Below are 21,638 nucleotides of genomic sequence, written 5' to 3'. Positions count from 1 at the left end.
GTACACCATTCCATCATGATCTTACATAAAAGTTAAAACAAACAGAATACCCGACAGTCTGATATTATCTTCTCAATGATTCTGTCAACTTTACAATAGGTAAGATTTTCACAGTAGAAAAGTAAAGTTAGTATATGATATTCTGGAAGTATTTTGTTTCTCTTAAAAAAATTTGAAATGGTTAACAAAACAGACCTTGGGGGAAATACAACATACGGCCTCATCCTGCTTAACAAGGTCCTAAGTTTTTTCCTTGGTTTTTGTTTGTTTGCTTTTAATATAAGACAGACTACGTATATCTTTCAATACAACATTTTTCTGGCCAACATAAATATAAGGAAAGTTTATATTCACGTCCCCTAAACTCATTACATAACATTAAACAAGACTGTGTGAAAAAGTCTCAAGCTGCAATCCAAATAAAATCTGCAGGTCACTGAAACCACCTACAGTCTGAAAAGCAAGGTGTCCGAAAATCAGGGGAACCCTCCCTGTGGAAGTGACTGCTGCAGAGCTCTTTCTTCCGTCAACATCCTGACACCTCTCACAGCACCGCACAGAGACATTACAGTATAAGCGATGGGGGTGTAAACACAGCTCCGGTCTGAAATGTTTCCACCTGCAGCATCAGCCACTGACGGAAGCTCATCAGATGTTCCCAGCAGCAGAGCCACACAGAAGGAAGCACTGGGCCTCTCTGGCACCCGCTCCAGTCCGACTCTGCAGGAGCCGCCCTTCATCCCCTGAATCCCTGCCCAGCGGCTCTCGGCCCCCTTCCTCAACATTCAAGCCTCAATTCTTCTCCTTGCTCCCTGGTTCTAGGAAATGGTTTCCTTTTCTGTTATAAGTTTTTGTCTGCATTTTTTTCTAACAAATTCCTTTAACGCTGTACCACTTTATTACACGTGTAATATTAGGGTATTTTTAAGCATTTAAAATCTCGTATCTCAGATTTTATATATACTCTTTTCCCTGGGCTTTAGGAACCTGGCTTAAGATACCGTGTTGATGCGTCTGATCTTCCCTTTCCAAACTGAGCACAATGCCAGACCTCCAGAGCTGCATCGCTGCGTGGGGGCTGCACACACGGTCCAATTCTGCTAGTCTGGACTGGAGCCTAACGTGTGAGATGCACAAATCCCGAGCGCAGAGCTCCACGGCTTTCTACATGAGCACACGCATACATGCGTGTGTGCATCCCCATCCCTGGAATACAACTCCACAAGACATAACACATTCCTGTTGCTGCTTTACAGCCCTTTGTGACTAGTACCTCGCCACCAAATGGGACTAAGACTCCCAGTACTGCCACGAGAGATTAGTGTCCCTAACTTTACATACACTGGTCATGCAAACGGAAACGTAAGGGGACACCTCCCAGCTTGTTCTATGAGAATGGCGGTACTTGAAATGAGAGCACCACAAAAAGGTCACAAGAAAAAAAATGACAGATTGATACCCCCACGCAAATAGATACAGATTTCCTAAACAAAATATTGCCTATCGATCTAACAATATATAAAAGGATAATACAACATGATCAAGTGGGATTTACCTCAGAAATGCAAGGCTGATTCAACAATCGAAACGTAATTCACCCATTATTTTATAAAACAGAAAATTTCTACAAGCAATTCAATACACACCGAAAAAGCACTTGACAAAATGCAACACCCTCTCACGATTTAAAAACAAAAACAAAAACACAACACCTCTCAGAAAACCAGGAGTTAAAAGGAAAATTTTTACATTCAGCGGAGGACCTCTACCAAAACAAAGACAAAACGAGAACTGAACCCTACTCGACACTGAGAACTTGCTCCCTGAGGCCAGCACATGACAAGAACACTGTAATGAAGGTGCCGGTCAAGGCGAGAGGGCAAGACAGAGAAATAAAAGACATAAAGATTGGACAGAAAAGGTTATTTTCAGATTACACGAGCATAGATTTCTTTGGATTTTCTACTTGCTCCAGTAAACCACCAGAACCAATAAGTGAATTTATATTAAGGCCACGAGATAAACGAACAAGATGAACCACTGCCACACATAAGCCAAGCGCTGCCCCTTACAACAGCGTTGGAACAGCACGAAGCCCTCCAAACTGAGACGTACCGCACACAACTGAGGGAGCTCACAGACCTCGCTACCTGGACAGGTTGACCAGAAGTCACACTATTGTTCACAGGCCAGTTCGCCCAAATCGATGCACAGATGTGACAGGGCCCCAGGTGAAACAGAAGGGAACCCGAAGCCTGTCAGCTGCGGAAGCTGCTGTCACTGGCAAAGCACCGCCCCCTGACCAAAGACTCCGCCGCAGACTGTGCGCAGAGGGCGACACGGACACACACTCCGGAGCGTCAGAGCACAGGAAAGAAGCCAACGGCACGCTGGTCTTCACGCTCAAAGGAAAAACTTACCACCACTGCTTGGTTTTCAACATCAAACTCCTATACAACATTTAGAATAGGACTCATTTTCTACAACTTTTCAGGAAGAATGGTATAGAAATGCCGACATGTATCATCTGAAGAAGGTAAAGAAGATAATGTAGACGGGCACATAAACCTCCGCTCTGGGAGCTACAGTCAATCACACTACCATTTATACAAATATTACTCAAAGGCAAAACAAAACCACTCAGTGATAATTGTTTCAAAATGGATTTTTCTCTTTAACTGAAAACAGATAAAGTTATGAAATACAGAAAACTGTTAAATTTACAATAAATTCCTAATAGTTTGAACAATTACAGATGAATTTGAAAGGAAAGATTTGTGAAATCTGCTTTAAAAACTCAGTGTCACTAACCATTCAGGCACTACAAAGAAGTTTTTTTAATTTTCACAAAAACCTCCATGACCCTTCTCATCTGCCTCTAGTGATGTGAACCTCTGTCTCTGCAAGCAGACAAGGTGACTAAATCCATCAATCTACTCATCGGCTCACTACAGGAGTCTAGTAGTGTGAGGCCCTGGGGGTGCAGCATTAATCTGGAATGAGCAGTTCCTTGCCTGGTGGGGGGCGGTGCATTTCACTGCAGGACAGCAAACAGTGCAAACAAGTAGACCCCAGAGTGTGCCGGCTGGTGAGAAGGGCGAGCAGGAGCGGGCGCCGGGACAGATGGGGACAGTGGTGCCAGGAGGAGGGTGATCGGGGGGACGACACACTCTACGGGTTCATATAATTACTGCTCAACCAGGAGACTGGGGGCGGGGGCCATGACAGACGGACGGAAGCCTGCGATAAAGCATCAGCTGGTGCACACATTTCCTGGCGCGCGCTACGTGAAACGAAAGGTCCTACGTGAAACGAAAAGCTCTAAAACTGCACATGAAAAGAACACGGGGAAACCAGCGGCTTCTTCTCCAAACACAATGAGGAAAGTGAAACAATCTGAGAGACAAATTATAATACCCACCATATTATTTCTGTGCATGAGGAAGTTGATGTTAATAATATCCAAACTAGGGCTGAAAGGGGGCTCACTGTACTCTCTCGGTTAAGACCTCAGAAGCAAAGGTGAGCCCTTCACGGAGAACACGCTGGCCAGGCTGTGCTCCCGTCTCTGTCCAAGCACTGCCCTACTGCGGTGCTCCACCCTGCACCATGTGTTCAGTCCCCTAGCCCAGCCCGCCTCTTTGCAGCACCAGAAAGGCCTACTTAACACGAACTCCCCTCTTCTGCACACCTACCACATGCTGGGGGCGCAAGCACATTCCACTGACGCTTACCAACAATTCGGATTGACAAGGAAAGGAGCACACACTAGGAATCTAAGCTAGAATGGCTTGGTGGTTTCCAGGGTGTCCCCAGGTACAGGGGAAAGGCACTGGTGACCAGGCAGCGGGGGACAGAGGTAGACAAGGTGTGCAAAGCCAAATGGTGGGTGAGCCTCCCAGGAAAAGAGAGAACAGTGTCAAGTGGGTGGACAGGGATAAGACAAAAAGGCTGGAACCACACCTGGGGAGCACAGATCTTTAGGGGCAGGGTAAAGGCTTACAAGAGCCCCGCCCTCACCCCTTAGAGACAGTGGGCGGAGGAGCAAGCCTTCCCTACTCACCTCTCTCCACGAACCTTAACGCAGCCTCCAACTATAATCAGCAGGAAAGCCCATGTTTGCCTAAACACTCCACACACAAGTTCATTTCCCAGTGCCTTTGCCCCCAGAATTCCTACAGTATGGAAGACTCTCCCCACCGTCTCCACCGGCATGAAACAGCACCTCCTTTAGAAAAATGCCCCAGATTTCAACAATTCGGGATTATTTTCACTCAACAATCACTGAGTGCTGATAACATGTCAGATCACATGGATTCAAAAAGCAGTAACGTTAGAACCTGGCCCACGAGAACTGACAACCAAGGAAGTGAGACAAGCAAATAAAGAAAGTTGAATGAGTTACCAGCTAAGCCTGTGTGTGCAGAGCTGATGCACAAAGATGCCAAAGCCCAGCCCTGTGGTCCAAATGAGAGAGAGGGAGACAGGCAGACACACACACACACACACAGCCATGCCCTAGGGCAGAACCCTCAAAGTTTCCCCTTTAAAAAGAATGAATGTTCCAAGCAGAAAAGGAGAAACAAAAGCATAACGGGGGGGGGGGTGGCATGAAGAGGCACCAGCCGGCAGTGCTGAGGCTGGAGCCCTTCAGAGCCGAGCTGAGGGCGAGGCCCGTGCAGAGGAGGCAGTGTCTCACAACATCGCTGGCATCAGGGCAAGCGGGGGACAGACTGGAGCTCAGCATTCATTCTCACTGAGGGGCTACTGTGTGCCAGGCACCACGAGCTGTTCCCTCATGCTGGGCACTCATAAAACTTCATCACTCTTCTGGAAAGCATTTAACACCTTTTACTGTAAACGTATAGATGTCCAGATTATTTACATAAATACAATTATAAAATAAATTCACACGCTCACATATAAATATATTTTTAATCTGTCTTCCCCACAAGTCAATTAGCAACTTAAGCTGTCAGACCGGATGGCCACGATCCCAGAGGAGTGGCAGAGGCCCACGGAGATTAATTCCCAGGGAAGCGATCAGGCCCTGGGAGCCCAACCGAGGCCCATCTGTTGAGAGAGCTAGAATGCGGTGTGTGCTGCTATAGGAAGAGACTCAACCACCAATCTACAACTCGCACCACTGCACGATGACTGGCTAGGCCGCCTCAGTGACGGGATATCCATAAAGATTTTTCCATGAACAAATACATGGAATCAACAGTTTAAGATGATCTCTTGGATTTAAGTGTCATGATATATTCTATGCTCAGGTTTTAAGAAAATATTAAAATTTATGACGGGGGACCCTGGCTGGCTCAGTCAGTAGAGTGTACGACTCTTGACCTCGGGGTTGTAAGTTTGAGCCCCACATTGGGTGTACAGATTACTTAAAAAATAAAATCTTTCAAAAAATAAAAAATTTATGACAGATGTTTAACGATCTGAATTTCACATTTTCCATGGAAATCTATTTAAAGGTCTTAAAGGAAGAGTCAGTAACTAAGTTAACATGTACCACCTAGCGAGGCGCCACAATACAGGCTTTGTAGGTTAACAAAAAGTAACCGATCTCGTCCCGCTCTGCTTTTTCTCACCTTCTCCACCTGGAATGCCTTTCCCCAACTACCGCGAGCCCCACTCACCATGCCCGGACCTGCTCTCTCAGGAGGACACCGTCCCCCTCCCTCTGAGCTCCCCATCACTGTCTTCCCCATCAGGATTCTCTACCTGGTCTCGCCTGCTCCTGCAGGATCTGCCCTACGCACCTCAACCCTGCTACCATGGGAGAGTAACCTGTCCAGCATGCAAGAAAACAGATGTCCCTGGGGGTGAAGACAGAAGGAATACACATGAGCAGATGGCAAATTTTATTAAGAGGCCTTACTGTCAGGGAGAGTGAGAACTCTTAAGAATATCAAGCAAACAGAAAAAAAAAAAAGTGGCAACTGTTAAGCTCAAGAAAACAGGAAAACAAAAAGTTGAACTAAAAGGGAATATAATCATGCTACATTAACCAGCTCAATAGTGAGCAACATTAACAAAGTCAAAACAATTCGCCAAATTATGGTTCTAAACAAAAATTGTGCTACAACTATGTGGGGAAAGATGGGAGTTCAAAATGTAACTTTTTCTAAAAGTGACGCATCGATGGCCCTGCCTCTACATAGATATTGCTGGGAACCGTGGACAGAAATGCTACAAGAAACAGATAAGCAGGATTCCAGGCAGCTCTGGGAGGCGGATGGTGGAGGCAGGACAGGAGCCCGCTGGGTTCTGCATGAACCATTCAACACTGTTTTACTTTTGAACACATGCACATACCACCCTCTGATAGAAGTGAAATTTCTAAGTAAGAAAAAGAAACAGAATCTCTAACAGAAGCACTTCCAGCAGGACATAAGTGTTTTCCTACAATTTTACAACCACGCTACCCCCTTTCCCCTTCAACAGTGTCTCTCCACCCTCAGGACGCAGGGCAGCTGAGGACAGCGTGCATGGCCTGAGACCTGGCATCAGCCTGCCGGCTCCGTACTCTTGAGAAAGCTACTGTAAGCTCTGAACCTGACCTTTCCCCGCCCGGGACATGAAAACACCACCACGGACCTCAGGGACCCGGCTGCGTTGCTCAGCACCCAGATGGTGAGTAAGTGTGAGGATGACCGTACACCCTGGACCTAAGTCACCCAGATGCAATCTGTCTCACTACCCTCTCCCCCTTCACACCACCGTCCAGGCGGGCTTTCATTCTGACCACGCCCCCACACTGCGCCGAGCACTTGCCAGAGTGTCCTCCAAGTCGCCAAACCCGAAGGCCAAACCTCAGTCCTCATCATGACCTTTCCTGACACTTCAGAGAGTTGATCACATCCTCCTCCTGGACACTTCTTCCCTTCTTCCCATGGTGCCAGTGCTTGTGGTCTTCTTCACACCTGCTCTGTGCCAAACACTGCTCATGTTCGTCCTTGAGCACTCGATGGCAGAGTGATCCGAGGCTCAGGCTTGCTTGTCTTCTCTGTGCTCACTCCCTCGGTGACCACAGACCGTCACTGCGTTTTCATGGCCACTTCCAGCTCAGACTTCTCTTCCAACCACCAAATGCCTATTTACAACTGCCTACATGACATCTCTACTTGGATCCCTAACAGAATCACAAACTTAAAACGCCTACAGTGAGCTCCCCATCTGCCCCTCTAAACCAAGTTCCACCCACAGCCTTCCCCCCATCTAGTTGCCCAGGCCAAGAGCCTTCTAGTCAACTCAACTCCTCCCCTTTGTCCTCACATGCCTTATCCAATCTGTCAGCAAATCCTACTGGTTCTACCTTTGAAATACATCCAAGGCCCAACTGCTTCTCACCACCTCCAGTTTTCCTGCTCCAATCCCAGCCGCCGCTGCCGCTCACCTGGTTCCCTGAACAGCGTGCCGACAATCTCCTGGTTGTCCTCTACTCTCCCCCACCCTCCAACCCCCACCACCAGTGTCTATTCCCAACACACTAGCCTTTCAAACCTCAGCCGAATCTCAGGGCTCAACACTGAGGGAGGGACAGCTGGCCTCCGGAGCCGACAGCCAGCACCGCCTTACCCTAGCGACTCTTTGTTTGGACAAACAGCCCCAGAACCTCACAGTTCAATCTATGTCGATTGTTCTCAGCTGCCCTGACGCTAAATAACCTATCTTTATTCACCAAATGGGGGGTTTCAGATGGGTCTCCGGGCAACCTTCTTTTCTGTCTACTGCCTCCCCACACCCCATTAACCCTGAAAATAATCTCCATACATATCCCAGCAATTCAACTCCTCCAAAACTTTGCTTTGCTTTCCTAGAATTCTGATTGTAAAACACCTCCATCCCAAGTTCTGCCTTAAGAATGCAACACCCCAAAACAAATCAAGAACCAAGAACCTGATCCATCCTGCAGGGGCTCAAGTGGACCAGGGCACTCAGGTACATCAAGGGCCCCGGATCTCAGAGGAACACCATTAAGTCGATGCTGTACAAAGCCAGGCTTACTCGTGTGGCCTCACCAGTTGTCCAGAATTGGGGGAAACAATTATAGAAACACTGGTTATAAGGTATTTTTCCTGGGTTTACATATTTTCAAACGGGGGGGAGGGGAGGGGAGGGCCAAACTAGAAGCAGCAGATTATATCTCGGTGCTCAAAGTTCCAGTGAGCCAAGAACGGGCTCTCAGTTCCCTGTCAGGCCTTCGTTCCACTGCACATCCCATTAAGAAGAAAAATTTTGTGTAACTTCTGCTAAATATGAAACTGTCTTGGGCTCTACCATGACGAACGATTTTTAATAGCTAATGCTGATGAAAAGTTATACTTGATATTCTCCCTCTTGTTTGGATCCACTAAGAAAAGAGAACTTATTTTGTGGCAAGCATTAAACACTACTTCATCCAGCATTTAGTGAAAACTACCCATGGGTCAAGCAGAAAACATGCAGAAACGAAATAACAAAATCTTTGCTCTTAAAGATGCAGAAACAGACTTGTACCCAATAAATATAGCCCACTGTTACAGGAAGAAACATTGAAATGTGCAGGGAGGCTGGGGAGGAGACAAGGGATGTAAACAGCTGGGCATGGCCTTCTCCAAAAGACAGCAGAGTCACACCTGGCACAGCACACAGAACAGGTGCCTCTCATAGCCAAGAAAGGGTAGAAGGAATCAGAAAAAAGGAGCAAGACTTCCAGGCCTTACTTGGAAACTGAAACTTCGTGACACAATTTCCCTTCCCTTCCCTAATACCTAATCCTGGCAGAAACAAAAGTGGGTTTGGGGGAGAAAGGAGAACAAAGGAGGAAAGTGAACTGACCCCCAGAAGGAAATGGAAAAACAATCCAGGGTCCTGCCCCTTGGACATCTAAGACAAACACACTTGCCAAAGTCAAATTCAACGTAATTATAATGATTCTGAATTCTGAATCCATGAAGTCTAAGTTTATGGGGCTTTTACACCAAAGCAATGTATTGCTAAAATCTTACCAATGCTAATACCACAAGACAGATTGATGAATCTTCTATCAACGATCTGTCCTCGATTTACCACTAGGCCTACCAGAAAGAGCAGTCTTTGGAAATAAGACAAACTGGAATAGAATCTCAATTCTATAACCTCCCAACTGTGGAGTGCAGCACAAGTGCCAAGGTTACAAATTAACAAATCACAAATAACCCAATCTCTGGAGCTTAGTTTTCCTCTCATTAAAGTGGGGGAACTGCCACCGAATAGCAATTGCTAACATTTGTGAATGCTGAGCACATTTCACATTTCTTATGGCATCTTCACCACAACCCTGGGAGAGCGGTCCCATCACCAGCACCCTTTGTCAGAGGAAAGAGCTAGGTTTAAGTAGTCAGTGAAGAGGGGCGCCTGGGTGGCACAGCGGTTAAGCGTCTGCCTTCGGCTCAGGGCGTGATCCCGGCGTTATGGGATCGAGCCCCACGTCAGGCTCCTCCGCTATGAGCCTGCTTCTTCCTCTCCCAGTCCCCCTGCTTGTGTTCCCTCTCTCCCTGGCTGTCTCTATCTCTGTCAAATAAATAAATAAGATCTTAAAAAAAAAAAAAAAGTAGGCAATGAAGAGTTCGCATGGAGAGAAAGCTAGGTTTCGGTAGTTAGAGAAGAGTTAGTAAGTAAGCAGCCAAGCCAACATCTGAATCCAGAGCCCATAAGAATAAAACACGAGTAAAAAGCACAGGCTCCAAAGCCAGACTGAGTCTGAATCCCAGCTTTGCTTTTTACTAACTTAGTAACCTTTAACCTCTGTTTCAGTTATGCAAATGTGAAACGGACAAAGTGTAGCCTCATTCAGGGGATTACTGCCAGAGACTCACCTAGGAGCTGGATGGCCCAGTGCTGACCCTGTTGGGCCACTCTTCTAGGGCACATGCTGCTACTGTCACAACTATCAGGGACAGGACTGTCATCCTGCCTGCCTCTCTCCACACATAAAAGGCACTAAACAACTGATACTTCTTCCCTCACCTACTCTGCAAAATCAACTAGCTTTTATTTGTTTCTAGTATATGTCAAAGAAACCTTAAGACAGATGAAAGAAAAATCAAAACAAAAGGAAAAACCAAAACACAAATGTAGCAAGAGAATTATACTCACAGTTCTGAAGGCCACGATACCTCTGTGAAGAAATCAAACATGGGTTTAAAGGAAATGCTCCCGGTTTCTCTTTCCTCTTTCCATAGTCCTCAGAGAACCTGACAAGGAGAGACAACATGCGCATTAAAACCCCCTTCCTTTCACTTCTTGAAGCTCTACTGAACTCACCCCTCAGCCAGTTCCATCACCTCCCACACAAGCCTACTGGGCAACGCCTGGGATGAGGGGTGAGAAGAGGGCACCATGTCCCTGTCTTCAAACCTATTTCTACTTAAGAAACACACAGGAAGGAGTGCCTGGGTGGCTCAGTCGTTAAGCGTGTGCCTTCGGCTCAGGGCGTGATCCCAGAGTCCTGGGATCGAGCCCCACATCAGGCTCCTACGCTGGGAGCCTGCTTCTTCCTCTCCCACTCCCCCTGCCTGTGTCTCCTCTCTCACTGGTATCTCTCTCTGTCAAATAAATAAATAAAATCTTAAAAAAAAAAAAAAAAAAGAAAAGAAATACATGTCAAGCAACTGGAAACTATTCAAACATATCAAAAATCATAAATTAACAGGGTGTGGTTGGCTAATAAGTGCATGATACAATGACAGAGTATAGACATCTGTTCCACTGCCTTCCATCAAAACTATACTAAAGAGATATTTTTTAAAAATGTTCTAAACAGGGGCGCCTGGGTGGCTCAGTCTGTTAAGCATCTGCCTTCAGCTCAGGTCATGATCCCAGGGTCCAGGGATGGAGCCCCAGGTCAGGCTCCCTGCTCAACAGGGAGTCTGCTACTCCCTCTCCCTCTGCCCCTCCCCGTTTGTGCTCTCTGCTCTCTCTCCTGTGCAAACACTCACTCCCTCAAATAAGTAAATAAATAAAATCTTTTTAAAAAATGTTTGAAACAGCACAGGGAGAACTGAAAGGAGAAAAAAGCCAAGATTTTTGAAGTACTGAGGAAATCTTCTAACATGGAAGATTGAGACCCAAACAAAAAAGTAAAAAGAAGAAACTTGGAGGAGACAGAAACTATAACAGACTGAAGTAGAGTAAAGGAGGCAGCAGGCCCAAGAAAGCCAGGTCCTAATTCAGCAGTGGAACACACGGGAACCACTTCCACTTGCACAGCAGTGTCCTAGAAGACCAGAAGTGGCAGCAGCAGTGTAGACAGAACGGGGGTAAAAAAGGCATAGCCCCAAATACAGAGGAGCCGGGGAAGGCCATGGAAGCTGAAACCAGAACCTCAACCTCAAGCCAGGCACAACGTGATGCCCCCTCACTCTGAAAGAAGATGGGAGGGGGCATTCCCCGGAAAAGTAGAGGCGTCTATGGACTGAAGTCACCCTGCCCAGCTGCACTGAACAGAGCTGGACTTAATGACCGTATATACAGTGAACAGTGAATTCTCCAGCTCTCCTACAACAGACCACACACGCACACCGCTGGCTTCCAGATTCTGAAGTCAGAATTGTGCCGGAAAGAGACTGGAGAATATTTCTGGGGAATCTGATCAGCTCCAAAAGACAGATCTAAAGATACTAACCCTGGGGACCCCCAACACATGGCCCACCCAGAATACCCTGATGTAAAAGTCAAAGGGCCCCACCACGTCAGACAGGAGAAGGAAGGAAACAACCTAAAAGAAACAGAGACTACACAAACTATCAATAATATAGAGGTAAGACAACACTGCAATCAAGAAAGAAAAACAGGATGTTCTTCTAGAAAAATAGAAAAAGAGCCCTTGGAAATCTAAAGAACCTTTCTGAAATCAGAAATAATAAACTAAAGAAAAGGTTAAGTCAAACTGAAGTCATCTCCCTGAATAGAGAATAAAAAGACCCCCCCCCAAAAAAAGGCAGAAAAGGAGGAGCAAAGGAAGGAAGAAGAAGAAGAAGAAAAAGGTATTAAGATAATTACAACCTTTGCCCAGGACAGCCAAGTTCTGGATAATAAGACTTCCAGAAAAACAAAATAAGGAAAAGCAAGGGAGAAAACCTCAGCACAGTAATGCCAAAGAGTATTCCCAGAACTGAAAACTCCCAGGTACCAGAATGAAGGGACCCGCTGAATATGCAGCACAGTGGATGAAAACCGACCACACAAGGTACACCATCACGATATTTCAAAAGACTTGGACAAATTGTAAAACTCCTACAAGCTTCTAAAGATGGGAGGGGGGAAAAGTTACATACGAAGGAAAATGAGAATAGCTTCTGAATTCTAAAACAGTAACATGAAAACAAGAAGGCAATGGAGCAATCTTTGAATTTATGAACAAAAATGAATTCCAATACAGAACTCTGTACCCAGCGAAACCATCAATCAAGTTTCAATCATGCATGGTCCCAAAAGGTTTGCCTCCTAAGCATCCTATGTCAGAAAGCCCCTGGAGAAAGTCTTCCACCAAAACACGAGCATCAACAAAAAATGAGCAAGGCGTGAGCTTCCATTAGAAGGGATAAGGGAATCCCCAGGACGACGATGAAGGGAGATTCCAGAATGGTGGCTGTGCACCAGGAGAGAGGGAAACAAGTCCAAGCCGGAGCAGTGTTGCTCAAGAGGAGGGAATGCTGAAGGCTGTCTTCAACTTGTCCAAAAACACTGTACTATCTTTTTAAAGTAATTAACGCCACCAAAAGGAAGAAGTCAGTGAAGAAAGACAAAGACAAGAGTTGCCACAAACATAAAATCCAACTCTGGACAAAAGCCAAACGATGAGAACAAAGGAACATCCAGGGACAACACAATAAAAGACCGAAGGAGCAAGCAGCTCGGAAAAGAACAGAACAGAGATCTCCAGGAAACTGTCTCCCAGAAATCAAATGTGAAGAAGAGATGAGTCTGTATGACCATGAAGAAAAATTACTAAGAGGCTACTGGATGGTATGGGGAAAATAGGTCTGGGGTAGGGGGTAAATTACAATAGGTATAAAAAGGGTTAAGAATGTGGGGGACTGATGGGGCACCTGGGTGGCACAGTGGTTAAGTGTCTGCCTTCAGCTCAGGGCGTGATCCCGGCGTTATGGGATCGAGCCCCACATCAGGCTCCTCCGCTGGGAGCCTGCTTCTTCCTCTCCCACTCCCCCTGCTTGTGTTCCCTCTCTCGCTGGCTGTCTCTATCTCTGTCGAATAAATAAATAAAATCTTTAAAAAAGAAAAAAAAGTGGGGGACTGAAGAAAGATAAGTACCCATCATAATGCCCTGGGCGCACCTCTATCACAGGACTTACCCACTGTACCATCATCACTGACTGACTTCTCTGTCTCCCTCCCTCGGCTGCAAAGACCTTTTGGAGAGGATCATTTCTCATCCAGTTATCACCCTGCAGAGTCCAGTACAACGCCTGCTACAAGAGTATACACAAAAGTAAAGGGTTTTTGTATTTTTTTGCATTTATTAGGGTACTATCTACTACATATACCTGCTATCCTCCGGAGAACTAGAATTCAAAGACATATGGACCTTGCTTGCCTTTAAATTTAAAGAGTTTCAACTTTTTTTCACACCTGAGAAAACAAATATTTCTCCTATATCCTCACTCTCCCCAAAAGATGAAAAGTTCACCAGGGGCTTACAGAACTTTAATAGTCCGGCTATCACTAATGGATATGGAACCCAAGACCTGATGACACTTGGTTGACATTGTATGCATTGTGTAATATGAAAAGAGTGCCGGCTTGGGTATCAGGACACCTGGTTTCTAGTACTTTAGAATTACTCCTTTTGAAGAAGAGGAAATCCCAACTCCTTGATATGACCTGTCGGTCCCTGAATGATCAAGCCCAGTCTGACTGTCATGCTATCTCCCGTGAATCCTACAAAGCAGCAACATTAAGCCATTTTCGGTGTACAGAACAACCTGTGCCCTCCTCGACACCTCCTCCACCTGGACCTTCTTCCCCGGGATGACCTGGACACATGTGCGGTGGGAGCCGTGCCCTTCCCCCAGGTGAGACACCTCTCTCCTGTCCCCCTCAGCACGCCTTCACATGACACCAGTATCTGTGGAGTCGCTGACAAATGCCATGCACGGCCCCAGGACACAAGGCAATAGACGAGAGAGACGCAGGACTCTCCGGTGGTGGAGCTTCCCGTGCAACAAACTAGAGCGGATGTTAAATCTGGCCTGTCAGTGTCTTCCTCCACCCAAGCAGCAAGATTCTGGGGACAACGACAGCCTAAGTTCCGCAGCCTCAGCACCGCCATCCCAGACAAATATTTAAAGCACTATTAAATAAAACCAAAGTGAAGGTCAAAAAGCCCCAGTGCCTGCAGCAGGTGAGTACCATTTGCTCTTTAAAAGCCCTCTTTTTCTACTGTCGTTGTTTGTTTGTTTGTTTATTGCCTCTTGTCTGTTAGGAGTATAAACCTGAAAATGTCATTCAGGGAAATCTTGCGAGTCCGCTGGAACTGGCTTTATTCTCCTTACTAACCGCAAACACAAGACAGCCCAGTTACTCCCCACGTCTGGTTTCTGTTCGCCACTCTATAACCAACAGCGCGCACTGGACCGAACACCTAAAACACACGATCAGAACACATGCACTTGATGCGTGAATGAACTAATGATGAATAAATGAGCGTATACACTGGCTTTGAGGGCCTTATAATTGCTCCTCACTTTAGTTTCTATTTTAAGGAGAATTCAAGCAGATAGCAACACCGCATTTATCAACACTGGACCTGCTGGATGTCTGCCATTGGAACTGCGGGCAGCTTAGGGCCACGTCCAGCATGGAACTACTAAAATACAAGCATAACAATTTGAACTAGTTCAACTAGGGCAGAAAACTAGGTATTTCCCCAATCCTATAATTAAAATGCTTAAATTCTTTTGCTCCAAAGAAAAATTAAACTTGGCTCATTATACAATGAAATAAATTGCCAGCTCCTTGAAGGTATTTGTAAGATGGACAATCTCTACGTTTCTGGCGTAAGTGGGGACATTTATACGTACACGGGGTCCTCAGGCTACTCTGAACTCTCTTCCCCCTAACATGCAAATGAGAATTTCCCACCAGTCACAACACACTCTGAATCTATGCTTCCTGAACAGGTAACATACTCCACACGATCACTTTGCTTCTAATGGTCTCGTTTCAGTGCACAGTCCAACCTGGACAGTCCCTGACACCCACCTCTCACTCACCCGGACAACAGTGACAACCTGCCATCTGCGGAGGGTGTGGTGTCATAGCAATCTCTCCCAAGTGCTTTACAAGCACCAGCTCTGGAATCCTCACAGCCCTAACTGATTACTACTCTTGTTCCATTTTGCATGTGAGAAAACAAAGTCCAAAAAAACTTAAGACATTTTCCAAGGTCACACAGCAGACAAGGGAGAGAGAGATCAGGCATTCAAACACCAGCTTACCTTAGAATCACGATGCTATTCTGGCTTCCCAAGTTACCCAGATATTATTACTGTTAAAACAATGGACATGATTTGGGCTTTCCAAAGCAAACATGACAGAAAGATTCTTTCTGAAGCTGAGTAACAGTCAACATGACACACTGCCATATTAGAAGATCTCTGGCTTGAATTAACCATGCAGGCTGAGCCCCTGGCAGGAAATGGTCCGCTTGATGCTAACTGCCAAATAAAGCCCCAAACCACTGTTTCTCAATGCACAACATTCTAACCATTTAAATTATCTGTGAAGGTCTCTAATGTCCAAAATATATAACCACTTCACACAGGTGTCCCTTCCTCTAAGCTCAGTGTACCAAAGGTTTCTGCACTCAGGCAAGCCGTAGTAACCTGTACTCTGAAGAACACAGGTCAGAAGAAACTTTCTGAAAAACCAAAAATGTATAAAGAATGCAAACATGATTATGAAAGTTATCTGGGCAAACAAAAGCTTCTTTACGCTTCAAAATAATTTTCTAGTCAAACACATTCTAATACTAGACAGTGGAGCAGCTCATAGGTCATAGGTCACTGCATCCCATTCATCTGTGTGCCAGCGCATGGTACAGGGTCTGCGGTCCAACCGGTAGTAAGCTACTGATGATGTGAATACATTAGGGAAATGAAGAGGCAATATTACTAATTGCTGAAAAACCGGCATTAGGAACAACAACAACAACAATAAATCGCCCGTTCTACATGCAGAGTACACGGTGAATACCAACTGCTTGCACTTCTTAGATACGCTGGTCAAACTCATCAGGGAATAAGATTAGCTTTTAAATCCCCACAACAGAAATAACTACATCACTGGGAACTGTATTTGCTGAACCTCAGGCTGATTCTTCTCTAACTAGCCATGTACTAAGAACTATGTTCTGTCACATTTGTCAAAGAGTTATGATAATCTCCACTTAACAGATAAGAAAACAGATTTAGAGCTTAAGGAACCTGGTCAACATGCAGGGAATAAGAATCGAATCTGAGGTTCAAAGCAAGACCTATCCAACACCCATCCTCTTAACCACCATTCTGTTCTACACTGTAAATAATATCCATAGAAAATTCCACTGCGCAAAGGCTCATTAAAAATACGAAAGAAACACTATTCTACTCAAATTAATTAATAGGCACAGTTAACATATTCAAGACAAGACAACGCTTCAATTGTACACAAATGAACGAATGGGCTACTAAGGTATACCTAAGGGTCATTCTGTCTACCTGAGAGAGGCACCAAAGGAAGGACCCATGAACCAAATGCGTGCAGTACTTAGCAGGAAATCTCCTGCAAGGCCTGGGAGTGGTAAGTGATCAAGAGACACAGTCGTGCGGGCATCACTGGCCTCGGTGGAACTGGAGATCACTACCTGGACAAATGGAAGCAGTTTGCAAAGCGAAGGGTCCCAGATCTAGGTAAGGAAGACGAAGCACATTCCCTCCTGCCTCTCCTAGAAAGAGCAACTAGGAAGGCTGGAAAGAGTAACTGCAGAAGCTCTCTGACCACTCTGAAAAGTAAACTGGAGCAGGGGGATTAGGAAGCAAGACTGGATTTAAATAAACCACGACCAAAATCAGCAGATTTCAATACAATGGAAAGTCTCCTTGCATGATATCCTAAATGGGGAGGGCACACCCCAAACTTATTCAGCATAGGAAGAACCAGAAAAGCGTCAATTCCCGTGGGAGGAGAAAATCAACACAAGCCAATATCAAGAAGGGAACAAATATGACAATCAGCCCAGAGGGACTTTAAAACAACTACTGTACAAATAATTCCACAAACAAGCATACACACAACATACTCGATATCGCAAATTCTTCTTTTCCTTTTCTCTCTTAAACCCACTGGCTCTGGCCCCCACCACTCCACGAACTTCTCCCTCTAAGACTACCAACGACCTCTGCACTGCTCAATCCAATCATTAGAGCCCAGGGCTCGTCCTTTCGACAACTGACAAGAGCTGATCTCCCACTCATGTTCTCGTGATTTTCTTCTTACCCCACCGATGGCTCCCTCCTTCCAGAGTCGCCCAGGGCTCTGTCCTTTCTCCTCTCAGCTATGCTTACCTCCCAGGCAAGCTCATTCAAATGCTGCTTCTATGCTAACAAAGCTAAAACTTGTCCCTCCGGCTCAGCCCGACTGCCTGGCCTTGCGCTGGACTGACCGCTGTTCACTCTGCACCGCAGCCCCACCGCGGCCTGCTCCTGCGCATCACCGAGACGGCAGAGCTACTTCTCCCAAAACCCCTTCCTGCTACAGCTCAGGGCGGCGGGCAGTGAACGCTAATAAGAGGCAACGTGGGCAAAATGAAGAGAAACATCATTCTCTTCAACTCTGCCAGCCCTCCCAGAGGTAGGGATGGATTCTAATTCCCCGTACGACTAATTGTCGAGAATGGCCCGGGTTTTCCTGACCAAACCCTGGCAGGTGTACTCTCTGCCGGGCCTGCTTGTAGGCTCCTTGGGGAAGTGGAGCATCACCGAAGAGAACTCAGTGAAACGTCCGACACCTCCAAGCCCAGGTGCTGACTGGCCCGCCCCCTCCACAAACCTTCCTACACACAGCCTTCTCCGTTCACGACAACGTCCGCCTTCCAGCTGCTGAGGCGAGAAACAACGGACGTCATCCCTGCCGCCTGTCTTCCTCCCACATTCCCCATCCAGTCTTGTCAGCAAGTAATGTTGGTTCTTCCCACAAAAGAGGCCCAGACGCTGTCCCCTCGCCATCATGCTCACCAACACCATCGTGACCGGAGCCACCATCCCTCACCGAAATGACTACAGCACTCCGGAACAGGCCTCCCCGCTCCCAGCCCTGCCACCCTAGCATACACGCTCACCACGGCAGACCGATTCCAAGCCTAGATCAGACGGCATAGCTTCTCTGCTCCAAACCCTAAATGGTCCCTCATCTTACATGGATGACAACAGAGAGTCAGTGAAGGAACGAGGCGAAGGACTGAGCCAACAGGTGTTCCCCACACTGCTAGGCTGTTTGTTCAAGGGGTCAATGGGACTGAAGAAGGGGCCTCTGAGGGCAGTCAGTGTGGAACTGCTGGTGAGAACACTTTTAAAGATATTAAGAAAACCCTGATTTAATACAACCTGGAGTAGAATCTGCTAAGACACATTATAACTGATGACAGTAAAAATATCTGCAGAGCAGAAAAAGGGTTAGCTGGAAAATTTACAATGATGAAAATATAAGTTGCTTAAAGCATTTAAACTATGGTTATTCAGTCTATCATTCATGAGCAGGAGCTTTCTGGAAAGTATTCGAACCCATCATGTGTTACTGAGCCAGTAGTACCAACGGCAACCTCATGAAATAGCCTGACTTGTCCTACCACACTGCAGTTCAATGGTTTGTGCAAGGCTCTGTTGTGACTTTTCAACCGCAGAGCCAAGACTGAAATCTACTTGAAAAAGACCCCCCCCTTTACTCATCACTATTACCAAACACTCAATTGCTTCGGAAATTAGCTTTTGCTCCTACATGTTAACATTTCTTCATGAGCTCAGCCTAAATTGACAAGGCACAGCAGCGCTCATATGAGGGACTTCGGGCAGTGAAGGCATTTCAGTGGCTGCAAGCATCTTACTCACAAGCAACGTCCGACGCGGCCACACGGCTCCCCCGCCGCCACAAGTTAGAGCAGCGCCTGCTGACTCACTCGGAGGAGCGTGCAACTCCTGACCTCAGGGTGGAGTTCACGCCCCACGCTGGGCATAGCGGCTAATTAAAAATGAAAAAAATTAAAAGTTAAAGAGAGAAGTGGATTTATGTCCCCACACAAACGTGTAGCAGATGTGTTTTGAGCTCAAACTACAGTTCCAGCGGCATTTCTCAAACCTCAATGCAAGTACAATGAAAATTCACGTATCTCAAACCCACTTCACCGAGCAACTGAGGCACTTCCATCAGACCATCCATCGGAGAGAGGAATCTGCGCTGTAATGACGTGCGGAAAGGCAAACATCAAAAAGAATCTAGTGGAATTCTATCGATGTCTGCCAAACGATGAATACACTAAACTGAAATGATATGCTCCCGAACTGGTATCAGTGTGCAAGAGCACCTACGAGTATGCAGACACTGTCAGAGATGACATCTGTAACCTTCCGTGACGATCAGCCCCGAGACTGAACATTTGTCATTGGTTGTGATGATACGGAACACTACCTGTGAGCTCCAATTACAAAACATGTTATCCAACCCTCCCCCGAAAAAAAATTCCATTCTTATTAGACCTGTATTAAAATATATATACATACTCAACTATTATTTGAAATTCTGTCAATAAAAATTTTATAGATATTAGTGTTCTTTCCTGTTATGTAAGTACTTACATAATATCCTTCATTTTGCCTCTTAGTCTGCAAAACCTAAAATATCTACCATCTGCCCCTTCACAAAGAAGCCTGCCGATCCGTTTCAGTCATCTTCCCCAGATCTTCTGACCACAGGTACAGCTAAGGCACATACCACATATCTTTAACTTCTCAGCTGTTTTTTTCTTTTTAACTTAAGTCTGTCATTTTACCTTTATTCCTTATAAATTTTACCTTGTTGATTTTAGCACTTCATTACAACCTGTCGAAGTATTTTCAAATCCTGATTCTAAAAATGAACGGTCTCCCAGCATTAACTCCTGTTCTTTACTCAAATTCTTGATGAAAACATTACGACAGGTGTCAAGTATGACACACTTCTGGAGACATCTTCACTTGGGTGCAGAAATTCTGGTATTTTAGTTTTGTGGCAAATTACACTACATGTGGTTGCAATGTATCTTCTACCTACAAGCAGTAATTTCTTTTCTTTTTTTTTGGAAGATTTTATTTATTTATGTGACAGAGAGAACACAGCAGGCGAGTGGGAGAGGAAGAAGCAGGCTCCCAGCGGAGGAGCCCGATGTGGGACTCGATCCCGGAACGCCGGGATCACACCCTGAGCCGGAGGCAGACGCTTAAGGACTGCGCTACCCAGGCGCCCCAAAAGCAGTAATTTCTTGAACTCCCTAGTAATGACAGGAATAACAATTTACTTTCTAGGCTGTATGCAGGAAAGGATTAAGCTTGCCCCAGGGAAGATTTGGCCATTGCCCAGCTCCTGGGAAGTCACCTCTGAGCCTTTGGAATCCCCTGCCTGATAAGGCGGTCTTTGTTTAGCTGGGGGCCTTCGGCCACACCAGACAGTCCATGCTAACAATTTGATTTCTGGTGGAGCCTTGCGCCACACACGACACCAGTTTGATCTCCAGAGGGACTGGAGACTAAACTCAGCCATGTAGGCAGTGCCTATGGGACAACCCCCAATACATATCCTGGACACCAAGGCTCAGGTGAGCTTCCCTGGTTGGCAGCATCGGTGCTGGGAGAAGTCAGCACACCTGCACTGCGAGAGGACAACTAGAAGCTCATGCTTGGTCTTCCCTGGACTTCGCGCGGTGTGCCTTTCCTTCACTGACTTCTGTCCGCATCCTTGCCCTGTAATAAACCATAACCATGAGGATAATGGCTTCTCGCAGTTCTCTAAGTCCTTCTAGTGAACCACGGAACCTGCAGGTAGTCTTGGGGGCCTCCCAAACTCTAGGTCCTGATGATTTACAACGTCCTTACAGCAACACTACAGCAGTGTTCTTTCAGCACGAGGAGATGCTAGTTTAAAATGCAGGTGACAGGGGCGCCTGGGTGGCACAGCGGTTAAGCGTCTGCCTTCTGCTCAGGGCGTGATCCCAGCATTATGGGATCAAGCCCCACATCAGGCTCCTCTGCTGGGAGTCTGCTACTTCCTCTCCCACTCCCCCTGCTTGTGTTCCCTCTCTCGCTGGCTGTCTCTGTCTCTGTCGAATAAATAAATAAAATCTTTAAAAAACAAATAAACTAAAATAAAATAAAAAATAAATAAAATGCAGGTGACAGGCGTCCACATCAGCAATGATCATCCAACATCTCTGTGGGATAACACCAGGCATTTGCATTAAAAAAAATTTTTTTTTTGAGAAAGAAAAAGCCAGATCACGAGGCGGTGGGGCAGGAAAGGAGACTCCACACTGAGCACAGAGCCTGACACAGGGCTGGATCTTATGACCCTGAGATCAT

At 46.1% G+C, this 21,638-nt stretch overlaps 1 protein-coding gene across 2 annotated transcripts in view; it reads right to left on the bottom strand.

The window, feature by feature from the left end:
- The window catches only part of LOC125281985 (focal adhesion kinase 1-like), an 80,845-nt gene extending 61,576 nt beyond the window's left edge, over window positions 1–19,269 (bottom strand). For both annotated transcript variants that reach the window (XM_057312927.1, XM_048215886.2), the window contains exons 1-3: window positions 19,140–19,269; window positions 13,350–13,466; window positions 10,132–10,229 (exon numbers count right to left, since the gene is read on the bottom strand). The gene's annotated coding sequence lies outside the window, so the exon portion shown is untranslated. The remainder of the gene's footprint in view (window positions 1–10,131; window positions 10,230–13,349; window positions 13,467–19,139) is intronic.
- Between the last annotated feature and the right edge of the window lie 2,369 nt (window positions 19,270–21,638).

This window comes from Ursus arctos, unplaced genomic scaffold (assembly GCF_023065955.2).
Source record: "Ursus arctos isolate Adak ecotype North America unplaced genomic scaffold, UrsArc2.0 scaffold_16, whole genome shotgun sequence".
Lineage (NCBI taxonomy): Eukaryota > Metazoa > Chordata > Mammalia > Carnivora > Ursidae > Ursus > Ursus arctos.
Note: the sequence above shows the minus strand (reverse complement) of the source record. Positions and strands in the feature narration are given on the sequence as shown.